The sequence below is a fragment of the Nelumbo lutea genome, chromosome 6, assembly GCF_056320005.1.
Source record: "Nelumbo lutea isolate HS-2025 chromosome 6, American lotus-T2T, whole genome shotgun sequence".
Lineage (NCBI taxonomy): Eukaryota > Viridiplantae > Streptophyta > Magnoliopsida > Proteales > Nelumbonaceae > Nelumbo > Nelumbo lutea.
The window spans coordinates 34,177,797-34,192,628 of NC_142689.1; the positions used below are offsets into that span (position 1 = coordinate 34,177,797).

The 14,832-nt window shown below is 39.7% G+C and overlaps 1 non-coding gene and 1 pseudogene across 1 annotated transcript; one reads left to right on the plus strand and one right to left on the minus strand.

The window, feature by feature from the left end:
- The first annotated feature begins 7,725 nt into the window (after positions 1-7,725).
- Positions 7,726-14,832, plus strand: part of LOC148848465 (putative ABC transporter C family member 15) — a 73,692-nt pseudogene continuing 66,585 nt past the window's right edge.
- LOC148848466 (U6 spliceosomal RNA) lies at positions 8,997-9,102 on the minus strand. The gene has a single exon (XR_016101642.1). It is a non-coding gene; the product is annotated as a U6 spliceosomal RNA (small nuclear RNA).

The window sequence follows — 14,832 nt, forward strand, 5'->3', positions numbered from 1 at the left end:
TTCATAAACGATGCCATGTCATTACCAAATCAGCATTTGTCCCACCATGCCAATTCGTACATATAGATATGAATATAAGTTGATTTTGATTTATGTGTGTACCAATCATAGGCGAAGCATTTATTTACTGTTTTATTGATGTGATGTTCAATGGTATTTAGTTCTTGACAAATCCAAATAAAAGAAAACATTTACCAACCACTTTTTCTTGATTTAGAAGACAAATCAAGTACGAAGGGTTATTTAATAAACGAAAACCATGCCAAACATGTATTAGATTATGGCTTTTGTTTATTAGATAAACTTTTGTACTTGATTTATCCTCAAAACCGAGAAAAAGTGGTTGATAAATATTTTTTTGATATTTATTGGCAGCTAGATGCCACTAGACGCCATTAGGCACCATATAAGTGGAACATTAAATAATCCACAAGAACTCTACCTACATCTACATATAACAAACTTCCCCTGTGAATTGAGATTATCTCCCCCTGTATAATACCATTTAGGAGGATGAGACGTTCCCCATGTATAGTTGCAATGTTATATGGGTAGACATGAAAAGGTTTGTGTGGGGAGGAGATCTAGACTCTTCTGTTCAAGGGGGAATCATTAAAATGAAACTTCCTCCAATGGTAAATAAACCAAATGGTTGTTTGGTATCGATGGCGTTTATAAGATAAATGTTTTGTATGATTTTGTCTTGAAAAACAAGATAAAATCTGTTATAAACGTTTTGTACGATTTTTTTACACCTTAGCGCCATTACGGGTGGATTCGAGCCAAGCCGAGCTGAATAGTACGAGGCTTGAGTTCAGCTCAAGACTATTCTGCAAGGCTTCAGTTCGACTAGAACCTTGAGCTCGAGTTCGGCTCGAGTAAAAAATTCATAAGCTTGAGCTCGATTTTGAGAAAAAATGTTTTATAAAAATAAAAAATTATATTTAAAAATATGTTTTATTTGATATTTAAAAAATTAAGAATTATAATATTTTTATTATATATTATTTTCTATAATTTTATTATCTATATATTCGAGCCGGCTAGCGAGCCTCACGAGCTGAGCTCTAGTAGGCTCGAGCTCGATAGAAACCGAGCTTTTCATGTGTCGAGCTTGAACAGCTCGTGAAAAGCTCGGCTCGTTGCTACCCCTAGGCACCATAAAAGCCAAATAGTAAAAAATCGGTCTTGAAAATGAAAAAATGTCAAAACTGATGTTTTTTAATAAACAGTTCACACGATTTTCGAGAGAGCCATTTATCAGATAAACGGCTCAACCAAATAACTTTTTAGGCATTTTTTCTATTATATACATCTCCAATGCTGAGTTGGCACCGTTTCTTCCAAAAGCTACATCAATCGATACCAAACACCATTCAAGACAAATATTTATAACATAAAATAGACGTACGAAATAGCATGACAGAACAAATACTTACAAGGAGATGACCTGGCACCGTTTATTAAATAAATGGAAACCATACCAAACACTCTGCAAATGTGGTTTGAGTCTCAAATTTCTGAAAATCAAGATTCAAGAATGCGTGTTAAGGTTTACAGCAGCCCTAAAAGGCGCAGACCTCAATGAACCTCTCAACTGGCCCGCCCGAGGCCCAAAGTAATATTTCGGACTAGGCTCAGCCTAAGCATCTTCTAAGTTTGGGCCCAGACTACCCCAAGAATTGAAGTTAAAAATGGGCTCTGAGACAGAATGACCTCAGCTCGTTAGGCCCAATGAGATTTCCATTACACGTTGGCACGTTGCGTATGTATCTAAAATGGGAAAAGTGGTGCCGGAAAGATACGATACCGGAAGGCAATGAATTGAGACACAGGATTGAAAAGTTAAACGATTCCTATGTTCAGGTGGGGGCAACCTGTATCTGTCTATTTTGTTTTATTTGCATTGTTGAATTTCTAAAGTGTTTTCGTTTTTTTATGACAATAAAGTGCTTTTCTTTAAAACTCATGTAGGTTGATTCATTTAGGGCTTTTTCCTCATCTGATAATAGAAGGGTTGTCAATAGATCGAGTCTAGGTAGAATTACTCTCAAACTGATTATTAATTGAGACAAATCCAGGTTTTGGTTAATAATCAGGTCTATTGGGTCCAGACCCAATTATACTTAATACTATATTTGTTTATTTAAACAATAACTTATTATTCAAATTTTGATAATATAATCTTAATAAACTAAACAATTTATATGTTAATAAATTAAACATTTTTAACTAATATTATCTTATTTATTATTAATCAAATTTACCATTTCAAACATAAAATATATGATAAAAATTATAAGAAAATTATGGGTTTGAATTGGTTTGAGACATGCAAGAACCAGAATCAACCCAATTATTAACCAGAACATAATCATTGAACCAGAACCATTATAATTGGTTGGGTCAGTTCAGATCCATGAGTAGGCCCAACCCATTTGACAGCCCTAGATAATAGTAATACTAGACATCATTTCACCATTCAAATATCCATATATTACTACGGCAAAAGAAAATGGTGGTGATGAATTTGGAAGCATAGCAATTGCATTGGATGATAATGAAGATGTTTTCATAGTATCCAAAGGTATATGCAATTTTTCTCCAAATGAGTGGATTTTAGATTATAGTTGTTCTATACATATTTATTCAATGAGAGAATATTTCGATATGTTCCAAGAGAAGAAAGGTGTTGTCTCCTTGGGTGTTAGATCTATGTGTGACATCATGGGTGATGTAACCGTTTTCGGCCACGTACCAATGTTTTGTGATGTAAAATTTTTTGGCTAAGTACCTCGTTATTTGACCCGGTGGTGGCGTGCCTTAGTGATGAGCTACTTGGTAGTGAACTGCCTACTAGCGAACTGCTCGGTGGAGAATTGCCTGGGGGCGAATTGCCTGGTGGTGAACTACCCGGTGGCGAACTGTCTGGTGGCAACTGCCTGGTGGCGAGCTACTCGGTGGCGAGCTGCTCGATGGCGAACTGCCTGGTGGCGAGCTGCTCGGTGGCGAATTGCCTGGTGGCGAACTGCCTACTAGGCGGCCGATGACTTAGAGAATGTTGGAGCTTCCTGGTGCAGCGCAATCCGACTGCCCTCAGCATGAGGTGGTCTTCTTTCCTTTGTAGGCTGCGGGAGCTGAGGGACTTGCGATAACTTCATCTTTTCCTCCTCTTTGTAGGTGGCGGGAGCTGAGAGACCTGCGAGAACTCCATCTTTTCCTCCTCTTTGTAGGCGGCGGGAACTGAAGGACCTGCGAGAACTGAATCAGAGATCCCGGGGGTATTTTCCCGATGGGGGCTCTCCGACGCTTAAGTTAGCACTCTTATTGTAGAGAGCTTTGAAGATAATATGAGAGAGCTAGAGAGCAGGGATTACTTCCCTTTTTTCATCCCCCTCCCCTTTTGGGGGTGAGGTCTTTATATACCGGAGTCCTCGCAAGTTAGGTGAGTGAAAAGCCTCCAAACGGTAAGACTCGTCGCATCCTGTCAGAACCGGGGTATGGTGGTGAACTCCTCGAGGTCGTTAGGCTGGCGCTTGTGTCAGGCGGACAGGTTGACGCCTGGGCCGGGTTGTCAGAGGGGCGCTTGCGTCAGTTGGCGGGTCAGTGTCTAGGCCAGGTCATCAGGTCGGCGCCTGTGTCAGTCGGCGGGTCAGTGTCTAGACCAGGTCGTCAAGCTGGCGCTTGTGTCAGTCGACGGGTCAGTGTCTAGCCAGGTTTGTCGGTGGATGCCTTATGGGCGGCTTGGCAGGATCATGCGCTAGGCTGGTCCAGGTCGGCTAGGCTGCACGCCGTATGCAGCTCGCGCAGGCTGCGCAGGTCGCGTGTGCTGCGCGCAGGTCGTGCAGGCGCGCGTTAGGCCGCGCGCAGATCACGCTAGGCCGGCTAGACTGGTGCCCGGGTGGGTCACCAACTTCGTAAGTTTGTTGACTGGGTGTTTTCCTAGTTGTCACGAGGTGCCACATGTCGCAATTTCACTAGAGGGCCAAATCTGCCCTCATCAATAGCCCCCCACTCCCGAACTGATAGTAACTCATCGAAGGGAGTAGATTTCTTTTGGCCCGTAAGTCGATGGGCTAGTAAGTGCTGATCCAATTACTGGTGTGGCCCATAGGCTTTGGGAGCGACTCGTAGTCTACTCTTCTTTGACTTTTGCCCGTGTCGGAGAGGCGACTGGGTCTTATGTAGTAATGTGGCCCGTAGGCTTGGCCTGCATCAACTTCGTAATGCCGGTCACCTACTCCTACAAGAAGCTACTAGGGGCTCGACCTTCGGGGGCAACACTACTAACTTTAGGTTGCCAACTCACACGGGAGCCTTGGAAGGCTCGACCAGTAAGGGCGCCTATGTAGTCAGTTGGCCGCCAACTCCCGCGGAAGCCACGAAGAGCTCATCTTTGTAGGGGGGACCTTGCGGAGAGGACTGATGTGGCATTATCTGAATTGAAAGTAAGGCTGGTAGAGCTACTTAGTCCGTTAGCTCCCTGCATAGTCTCTGAGTTCATAAAAAATGTAAACTATAAAGCGATAGCTTCAATTTCTAAAAAGTGAGGACTTAGTTTTGGCAAGATGAGAACTTAGCTTTTGTAGGATGAGAACTTAGCTTTTTGTAGCGTGTTCCCACAGACGACGCCAATTGATGGAGCGCGATCTGGCTGGTCTTAGCTATCCGCTGCCTTGCTTCCGAACGGGGTAGCAGGGAACCTGAAACGGAGGAGATGGGAAAGCTTTGGGGGGAGCCCGGTGTAGAGGCTCCGAAGCTCAAGTTAGAATCCTTCAAAAGCAAGGTAATACCAGATAGCGCAAAGTTTGCATACCTCCGTTGTTGGGGGGTAGGGGGCTCTTATAGTCACTTCGTGTACTCGTCTCGAGGCCCTTGTCAGATCGGGTATGATTACCCTTGTGCTTGTCAATTCGGCCGTCGTCCTTTCTGTTGAGACAGAACCGTCACTGCCTAACCGTCTAACTGGAGATGGTGGCGTCAGTGGCGGTGGCAGGTGGCCGTTTAGAGTGCTGCTGCCAAACGTCAGATCCCAAGTCAGTCAGGCATGGTGCCCTCGGGCACGGACTTCCCTAGTGTCAGGCATGGTATGACTTGTTTGGCTTTGGTGCCCAGAAGGTGATGCGAAGTGCTGAGCGAGGCGGTCTTGAGCTCGGAGGTATCTATAGGGCAGGTCAGTTTCGGCGAGGTGTATCCCGAACTGTTACAAGGTGGGTCAGTTCGGCGAAGTGTATCCCGAGCTGTTACAAGGTGGGTCAGTTCGGCAAAGTGTATCCCGAGCTGTTACAAGGTAGCAGTTTCGGCGGTGTATCCCGAGCTGTTACAAGGTGGGTCAGTTCGGCGAAGTGTATCCCGAGCTGTTACAAGGTGGGTCAGTTCGGCAAAGTGTATCCCGAGCTATTACAAGGGTCAGTTCGGCGAAGTGTGTCCCCTTGTTCCCGCCTAGGCTTGGCCCCTTTTGCCGAGCTGTTGTTTCTGCCACGTGTCACATAATAGAGAGGTCGGGCCAAATCTTCCTTCATCAATGGGTATTGGTACAATGAAAATCAAAATGTTTGATGGAGTAGTTCTCACTTTGGATTGTGTGGCTTATGTTCCAGAAATGCATAAAAATTTAATATCACTTAGCCCATTGGATTCCAAGGGTTGCAAGATCTTTGCTGCAAATAGAATCAAGAAAGCCATATGCGATGATATGGTTTTGATGAAGGGAGAAATGTAGGAGCTTGTATCATTTGAATGGGAGTACAGTGGTTCCCACAACCTTGATGGGATGTTAGAAACAAAGTGCACATGGTAATATGGCCACACAAAGTCTATTCATAGATAGAACGGAGGCAAATGCTACAACTTTCTAAGGTACAAATGATGGTGAGAGGAATATTCTTATTGGGAGAGAGAAATGATCGATGTCCCTCTCTAAAGTTAATTAGGATTGTTAGATTGGGTGTAATTACAGAGGTACATTGATCGTTTGTTTGAATCAAGTGGAGTTAGGATCAAGTGATTCAGGCTATGTGTAGCTAATGGTGTTTTATCAAGGCCAATAAATATTTATGGTATTTACGAACAAGTGGAGGCACAAACAGTAGATCTCTGAGTTGTTGAAAAATAAGCTTAAGATGGAGATCATTAGGGTTGTGCCTTATTTTTCACCTTTGGATTATGTGTTTTTAGCTTAACAATTGGTGTGGTCCATCTTTCGGTTAAGGAGGGTTTTGCATACAGAAGGTCTTTTGTATGTAGAATTTAAACAAATGAAAAAAGAGAGATAGAATATTTTCTTGGTGTAAGAGTGGGGTATTTCTCTTATTTTTGTTATTTGGGTTGAAAGAGTAAAGGGAGAACGGGTGTATAAAGGTTAAAGGTTGATTTGAATTACAAACCATAAGATACCTATATTGTTTCTCATTTTCTTTCATAATAAAAAAATAGTTTTGATCTTTCATAATAAAAAATGGACGTGCCTACGAATCCATCACTGAAAAACCCAAACCGATAAAGATTATCACAGTTATTGCTTCTGTTGTGTTGTGGTTAATTAATGTTAATTAAGATGAAGCTAGTGGCGACTGAGAAGTATATAGTGGCCTATTGGGTTGGGTGTTATCTTCATCCCCAACAAAGCAAATTACCTATATAATAATAATCTAAAAAAGAGAAAGCTCAACCTTGTGCACGTAAATTAATTAATGTGGCATTGATATGGAAAAGTTAAAGCACAGGAGAGACGAAATTTCCACTGAAACTGCTGGGGCCTAGCTTAGATATCACAAGCAAATAACCACCAGTCGTAATACAAATGAGGAAACAAATAAAAACAGCCAGCCAGCCACACATTATTATATGCAATTAACAACAAAAATAAAGCACAGGAATTGAAGAGGGTTCCATTCTTTGAATTCCAAGTTCCGTGCCCCAATATAGTGCTTATAGAATATTAGACTGAAGCAAATTTGGTCTATCATGTATTCTAATAAAACAAATATCTGTTAGTTGAGTTCTTTCTTTTGATATAACAATAATTTGATAACATAATTGCTGACACTAGTAAAGCACCTCCCACCATCCATTCAATGACTACTTCAAACGCACTTACAAGAGATCACATTTCATTTGAGAGTTTGGCCAATCAAAATCACCCCATGAATTTTGATGAATTTGCATTGGTTACTCTACACCTTAATATAAGTAACAGTGTCCTATTACACGTCATAGACGGAATGTAAGTACACAAGCAATACATAAAAAATACAGAACAGGTGCAGCGCAAAGAAAAAACGCAGCAGATATTCGAACAGTCAAAATCATCAAGACATCAACATCTCTTTCACTTGTTATAGTAATGATACATCTCTCTCACTTGCTATAAACAAAAAAAAAAATACAAATGCTCACCAAGCTGAGTTCAAACAACTAGCCAGAAGACCCTTCAGCAGCAGAAGAAGAAGAATTAAATGGTATCCTTCTCAAACCCAACTCCCAACTTCATCACCACAATGATAATAGGTTCGGTCTTTACTGAATACTGTAAGTCTGAAACAATCTTCACCTCTCTCTCTCTCTCTCTCTAAAACTGTGTGGGCTATCATTTGCTAAGAAAACCTTGTTGGGTTTTGATAGAGGCACACCATCCTTATTACTGATCTAAACCAAAAGGACTTCAAATTCGGAGTAGAGGAGCGTAGTCTAGGACCCTAGGTAAAGATCCCTGATTCAAACAGTATGCAAGGTAAGCTCTGACTGGTCTTAGGATAATCATTTCTGCATAAAAATGAAAGAAAGAGAACGGACTACTTAAATCTGTTTAGTTTGTTATGAAAAACATTTTTATCTTGATTCCAGGGAGATCAATTTAAATTTGTTTAGTTTGTTATGTTACAACAAATAAAAGTTGCTACTTCTGGTGCTAAACATCTAAAGCTTATAGAGGAAATAGATACCACATTAAAGAAAGAAATTTTCTTCTTGTATCATTGATATATCTGAAAAAAAAAGTTGATCATGGATATAATTCAGCAAGTACTCAAAGTGGTGTAGAAACCGAGAGTTTTGCTGCTTGTATGTAGTCTTCTTCCAAGTCTTCAGACTGGTAATTCTGTAAACTGGAAAATAAAGGAATATGAGTAAGAACATGAGCCAGAAATTTGCACATTTCAGCTGCCAAATTGAGAGATCTTTCTAGTTCTATCCTATATAATTATTATTTGTAATGAACAGTGATTCTATAGTTAGATGAATGTTCTACCCATCTCTTAAAGGTTCATATTTATGATCCTCTAAGGTTACATTTGGTTTGATATAAAATAAGAGAGAAACAGAAAGTTGAGGAAAGTTTCTTAAGAAATTTCACAAATTTAGTTAACTAACTTTCCCACAGCCTTCTATTTATCTTTTATTTTCCGTCAAACCAAACATAATTTAGTTGAATGCATGCTATATGCATAGCAATATTCAAAATTTCAAATGGACATCTTTGGCATATATATGACCAAGTAATTTTGGTGACAGTAATACAGGATAAATTCTTTCGATATTTAGAAATACAAGGATTACTTCATATATAGTACTACTAGGGATAACCAGATGGCAGCTATTAACTTTCTTTCATTCTGAGTTCCATGGATGAAACATTTAATCCCAACAGCAAAGAAGAAACCTGACTCGTCAAGAAATGTTATATGATCATTACAAAATGTATGGGTTCTTATCAAATCATGTTTCCAGTAGAAAATCTTAGCATATTAAGACAGACCTAGAAACTACAATTAATACACGAGTGGTGAACTATTTCAATTTCTAGTTGTTTTATAGCACTTAGAATTGTACAAGAATTTGAGGACTGATTTTGTGTGTGATTTTATTTGCAGCATTCATATGCTGAATGATATTTAACCTCAGAAGGAATTACAGTAGTCGCAGAAGACCTTCAGAAACTCATTCTCTGGTTCCCTTCCTGTCTCATCTAGGCTTCATTTAGTTGCATGTAAAAATTAAGAAAACCATTTCTTTTCTCCTTTTGTGCCTATCATCCTTACGCCATGACCATACTATATAATTTCTCTGTTTTATTCCAATTTTATTGTGTGCCTCCAAAGAAACAAAATTGAATGATTTCCAGAAAATTGCTACTTTACAATGTTTAGTTGCACATAAAATGCTGTGTTGGAAAAAGCATTTATAAAAAAAATGAGTTTTAATTGTAGGAAAACCACATTCCTTCTGATTTTCCATAAGCCAGTTCCTAAAAAGAGGTTGGTCCTCTCAATTCATATCTTGCAACAATAGTATGTGTCTCAACTAGACCTGTTCATGGGCCAGGTAGCCCGACTATTGGGTTTGGACATCCAAGCCTGACCCAATAATATTTTATATTATAACATATATATAATATTTTTCTTTATTCTTCTTCCTTTTCTCATGAAAACTTTTAGTATTTTTAGGTTTTGAGCTTGTTTTTAATATAAACAAATCAGTTTTGTTGTTGAGTAAACAAACAAAATCCTCCTGCCCAATTTCTAGGCCGAGCTCATGCTAGGGCTTGAATGTGTTCTGTTAATAAAGAGGCAAAGACTGGCACGAAGCTAGCCCAGCTCGGCCCGTGAACAGCTCCAGACTCAACTAATTCCAAGTTAAAACAAACACCTGGAAAACTATAAGGCTGTGTTTGGTTTGAAAGAAAATGTAGGGAATCAAAGAAAAGTTAGGGAAAGGACAGGATTCTCTAACGTTTCTTCAAACCAAACACAGCCTAACTATAATCCATTTTTCTATTGAGTATTATTTTCCATATTTCACGTACAACTAAACAGAGCCCTAGTAAAACAGCCTAACAGGAGTCTGATGCTTTGATACTCTATTTCATAAGAGATGCCTATAGCCGCAACCATACAAGCTCCAACTTTGGGATCTTCCATGAGGGATTTCTTATTTCTTATAAAAGATAGAACAAGATTCTAACTGAAAAAAGGAAAATTCTCAATCAATTTTCCATATTAAGCCTTACTCTGTTGTGAAATTCTTATCTCAAAAACCTGAAAGAGGAAAAGAAAAATAAATACCTACATGCTATAACAGTCAATAACAAAAACGGTACATGAATTTCATTTCTCAAGTCATTTGGTAATCCACTTATGCCATTTCCTGATGTGTATCAGATTCGGAGCTTCTTCAATATATAAAAGCATGGGTTCACTTAAGATCACATTGTTTCTGGGACAAAATAAGCATAGCTCTCCAACTGGGGTTCATTGGAAGCCTAGTAGTCCATTTCCTACGGAAAAAGTTCACTCTGTCAGGCTCAAGGAGATCAAACAGCAAAGAAGATGACTTCACAAGTCAACTTCAGATTGGTGTAAAACTTGGCCTCTCCTACAAAGCAAGCATTGGTTGCTCCAGTTTGCTATTAGTAAGCCATTGCCTCTTGCTTCTGATGCTATTGAATGGAAATGGAACCCATTGCAGATTTACAAACTTAGTCCTTCTGGGAGAAATCATGCAAGTGGTATCATGGTCAACGGCATTAGTTGTGGTATTCAATACACAGAAAGCAAGATCCATGATGCTTCCCTGGAATGTAAGAATCTGGTGGATTTATAGCTTCTTGCACTCCATTATCTGCACTGCTCTTGATATATATTACATTCTTAGGAACCATGGGTCTCCTGGAATCGGAGACTACATTGCTTTCCTTGATCTCCCTGCCTCCACCTACCTGTTAGGGATATCAATCAGAGGGGCCACAGGCATCTCACTCTTTGAAACTGGCATTACAATCCCACTTCTCAATGTTAAAACTGAAAACCATGCAGAAGAAAATAGGGAATCTGCATATGGAAAAGCTACTCCTCTCCAACGTATCACCTTCTCTTGGCTCAATCCACTGTTTGAAGTCGGGAACAAGAAAGAAACCCCTTGAACAAGAAGAGATCCCTGACATAGATATCAGAGACTCGGCCAGATTCCTCTCCTGCTCATTCAGTGACGGTCTAAATTGTGTCAAGAATATGGATGCTACAACAAACCCATCTATCTACAAAGCAATCTTTCTATTTACCTGGAAAAAAACAGCAATCAATGGATTGCAAGGGGTTTGATTGGCGACCTCGTCAAGTTCCTGAGTGAAAAGAAACAGCAACACAGCTTGATGGGGTACCTTCTTGCATTAGCCTTTCTGAGCTCCAAAGCCATCGAGACAGTGGCTCAGAGACAATGGAACTTTGGGGCCAACCAGATAGGCCTTCGTCTGAGAGTGGCTCTGATATCCCAAATTTATAAAAAAGGTCTGTATCTATCAAGTGAATCCCACCAAAGCCATGCCAGTGGAGAGATCATCAACTATATGAGTGTGGATCTCCAACGTATCATGGACATCTTGTATTTTATGAACATAATCTGGATGTTGCCCATACAAATTTCCCTGGCAATTTATATTTTAAACAACAACTTGGGTCTTCTTGGCTCTCTGGCGGCATTAGCAGCAATGGTAATTATATTAGCCATTAACATACCCAACACAAGGATCCTAAAGAGGTTCCTGTCAAAGATGATGAAGGCCAAGGAAAGCAGAATGAAATCCACTGCTGAGCTTCTTCGAAATATGAGGACTCTGAAACTTCAAGCCTGGGAAGCTCAATACCTTCACAAGCTTGAAAGCTTGAGAAAGATCGAGTACATATGGATAAGGCAAGCACGCAGTTTGGCAGCAATCTCAAATTTTCTCTTCTGGGGATCCCCTTCATCTCAATCATGGCCTTTGGAACATGTATACAAATGGGGATCCCACTTACAGCTGGGAAGGTTTTATCTGCATTGGCAACCTTCCAGATGTTACAGTACCCATTGTTCAATTTATCCGATTTGCTATCAGCAGCTGCACAAGCCAAAGTTTCAATCGACAGAGTCACTTCGTACCTCCAGCAAGGTGATGTTCAAATGGATGCAGTCTTGTTTGCTCCAAAAGATGAGTCAGAGTTCGATATCGAGATTAGCGCTGGAAAGTTCAGGTGGAATGTAGGATCAGGGAAATCTAGTTTCTCTCAAGCATACTTGGAGATATAATGAAGTTGCCAGGAACAGTATTGATCAGTGGGACAAAGGCTTACGTTCCTCAGTCTCCATGGATATTGACAGAAACAGTCAGAGAGAATATCCTTTTTGGAAATCCATTTGACAGTGTCAAGTATGACAGAACAGTTAAATCATGTGCTTTGATGAAGGATTTCGAGCTCTTTCCCTGTGGTGACTTAACAGAAATCGGAGAGAGAGGTATCAATATGAGTAGTGGCCAGAAACAAAGAATACAAATTGCACGTTGAGCCTACCAGGATGCTGACATATATCTTCTTGATGACCCTTTCAGTGCTGTGGATGCTCATACAGGGACTCAACTCTTTCAGGTAAGTCCTAATGGGACTGTTACAGTTGCTGAACAGTAGATTCTGATTTGGTGTAGAGATTTCTTAACAAAACTACATTCAAATCAGACAACAAATTTCTCATCAACTATCCTCTAAAAAATGTAACAAATCCTTCAAATTTCAAGAATACCTGAGCCAATAAAAATACATGGAAATGACGTAGGAGAACCTATTCTGGGGGCCATGCAAGTTCAACAAGTAAATCCGCAGCCATGACTAAAGCCTGGGTAATATAGTTCATAAATATCTCACCAATCATACTCTTAGAAATGGGGTTCAGAGATGATTTCCCTGTAACCCAAAGATGAGTCTTCAAATCTTGATTTGGATTTTAAAAAATGCCATCTATTCTCATGATTTTGTTTAGAAATTCAAATCAGACAAGAGCTTACCATTGAACTTTGCCTATCCTTTGCAGGAATGCCTGATGGGGATCCTCAAAAAAAAGACAATACTTTATGTTAACACACCAAGTCGAGTTTCTACCAGCAGCAGACCTCATTCTGGTATACATGAGGCACCATAACTCCTCATCCCTTTTCTAGCTTTTAAGAAAAAAGTGTTAAATCAGAAATGAATAGTCTTTAACAGGTTCTGCAAGATGGAAGGATCACACAAGCTGAAAGGTTTGATGAACTTCCAAGACAGAATACAGGATTTGATGCATTAGTAGGTGCACACAACCAAGCTCTGGAATCAATCTTCACAGTCCAATCAAGTAGAACATCTGAAAAACGTCTATCTGATGGTGAAGCTGATACAGAGTCCACAATAAATCCAGAGCTTCAGCTAAATGGTAAGAATGATCCTAGACATAACCTTTCAATTGCCATAACCAGAAAAGGAGGAAGACTGACACAGGATGAAGAGAGAGAGAAAGGAAGCATTCGGAAAGAAGTTTACTGGTCTTATTTGACCACAGTGTGGGCAGGGGCCTTTGTCCCACTCACAATCTTGGCACATCTGCTCTTCCTAGTACTGCAGATAGCAAGTAATTATTGGATAACATGGGCTTCCCCTCTTACATCTGGGGCTGAGCCAGCTATGGAGATAACCTTTCTATTTTTTGGGTATATACTTCTATCTGTCGGCAGTTCAGTTTTTGTATTCATTCGAGCCATGCTAGTAACAACCGCCAGCCTTCTAACATCACAGAAACTTTTCATCAACATGCTACATAGCGTACTTCGGGCTCCAATTGCTTTCTTTGATTCAACCTCAACTGGGAGAATACTGAATCAGGTTGGCAATATACAATAACTTATGTTTGGATGCTATGATACCCAGATACAGTAAGGATACAGCTGTACAAAGCGGATACAAAAGTTATGATAAAACATACAAGTATCCAACATGATAGAGCACCCATGCACAGGTATCAGGGTATCAGGATGGATGCATTTGAAGACTCCAAATGAAAAGTATATATATGCCTTTGTTTCAGCAATTATATAAGTCTGAGAGATTTCGATGAAGCAAGCTTAACAAAATGAGAACAGTTTGTCTGAGAGATTCCTTTTCTTTCTTTATTTAAAGAAAATATAAAAGCAACACCAAATAATTGGAGAATCAGGTAACAGTATTCAGGTGAAAATTGGGAAAAAGCAGAACTCCCATAAAAAGCAAACAAGAAAATCAAGTACAGCTTATCACACCAAAGAATCAAGTTCTATGTTGAAATCCTTAAATCAAGTAGATCATCCAAACTCATTAAGTTTTGTGAGATTGAAAAAGGATAACCAATAAACAAAAAAAAAATGCAGCTATTAACAAGAAGATCATTAGATATATACCAAAATAATCATGGAATGGAAGAATGCCAAAAATTGGTCTTGACTTCAGCTCTTAATTCATTACTAAAACCAGAGTATGGAATAGACTCCGAATCACATTTTCAACTCTCTACTGCTTTGATTGAATGATGCAAACCTGTGTCAAATTTTCTTTTCTTCATTGCTATTGTTATTTTTTGTTTATTGTTATTATTATTGCTAAATTCATAAACTACCAGAGGCAACAGAAAGAAATACAAAAGATTTAAAGAAAGAAAAATACAAAAAAAAAAGAAAAAGAAAAAAGACAAACTTAAGTTCCCAGCAACCCAAAAGACCATAGAGAAAAACATCCAACAAACAACCAGGGAGACAGGAATTCAGAAAAAAAAAAAAAAAACATACACAATTAACGACCAACAACAGCATCATCTACAAAAGTAGCTTCTCCATACAAAGCCCCAAAAAGACATAACCAAAACCACATCCCCACCTCCCAAATGAGACCGGATTTGATCCTCACAAAGTGCACCTCACACGGACCTCACAGCCTCATCCCACCGTGTATCCGTCCTTTGTGTTGTTATTGATGGGGAGATGTTCCCAATACACAGTAGGATGGGGCTGTGAGGTCCATGTGA